Source organism: Seriola lalandi, unplaced genomic scaffold (assembly GCF_002814215.2).
Source record: "Seriola lalandi dorsalis isolate HSWRI2012SDOR001 ecotype SW California unplaced genomic scaffold, Sedor1 jcf7180002054977, whole genome shotgun sequence".
Taxonomy (NCBI): Eukaryota; Metazoa; Chordata; class Actinopteri; order Carangiformes; family Carangidae; genus Seriola; species Seriola lalandi.
The window spans coordinates 318,078-318,980 of record NW_019525527.1 but is presented as its reverse complement, the minus strand read 5'-3'; the positions used below and the strand labels follow the sequence as shown (position 1 = coordinate 318,980).

The 903-nt window shown below is 45.8% G+C and overlaps 1 protein-coding gene and 1 long non-coding RNA gene across 2 annotated transcripts in view; both read left to right on the top strand.

Moving 5' to 3' along the window:
* On the top strand, positions 1-425 carry LOC147817289 (uncharacterized). The gene is made up of 2 exons (XR_015436493.1): positions 1-69; positions 222-425. It is a non-coding gene; the product is annotated as an uncharacterized LOC147817289 (long non-coding RNA).
* LOC147817281 (uncharacterized) overlaps positions 1-903 on the top strand; it is an 82,274-nt gene that overhangs the window by 9,154 nt on the left and 72,217 nt on the right. The window lies entirely within an intron of this gene.

The following is a 903-nucleotide window of genomic DNA, read 5'->3' as shown; positions in this document are numbered from 1 at the left end:
TTGTGAAGATCACAGTGAACTTCCTGAGGAGAATGAAGCAGGAGGAGCTGGCTGACTGTCTGCAGAGCAGTAAGAGGATTTCTCTAAAGATTCAACATGATGGAGAAATGAGACATTTACTAACATCAACACATGGAGGGAAATATGGTCATAGAGTCATTCTTTAGGGGAATTAAATGTTGTATTTTCTCATTGATCTTGTTTCTTGTTTGTTCATTCAGGACATTTTGCTGCAGTTTATCGACGTAAACTCAAATCTAACCTGAAGAAGAAGTTCCAGTGTGTGTGTGTTTGAGGGGATCGCTAAAGCAGGAAACCCGACCCTTCTGAACCAGATCTACACAGAGCTCTACATCACAGAGGGAGGGACTGGAGAGGTCAATGATGAACATGAGGTCAGACAGATTGAAACAACATCCAGGAAACCAAACAGACCAGAAACAACCATCAGACAAGAAGACATCTTTAAAGCCTCACCCGGAAGAGACGGACCAATCAGAACAGTGATGACAAAGGGAGTGGCTGGCATCGGGAAAACAGTCTTAACACAGAAGTTCACTCTGGACTGGGCCGAAGACAACCAGGACATACAGTTCACATTTCCATTCACCTTCAGAGAGCTGAACGTGCTGAAAGAGAGAAAGTTCAGCTTGGTGGAACTTGTTCATCACTTCTTTACTGAAACCAAAGAAGCAGGAATCTGCAGGTTTGATCGGTTCCAGGTCGTGTTCATCTTTGACGGTCTGGATGAGTGTCGACTTCCTCTGGACTTCCACAACACTGAGATCCTGACCGATGTTACAGAGTCCACCTCAGTGGACGTGCTGCTGACAAACCTCATCAGGGGGAAACTGCTTCCCTCTGCTCGCCTCTGGATAACCACACGACCTGCAGCAGCCAATC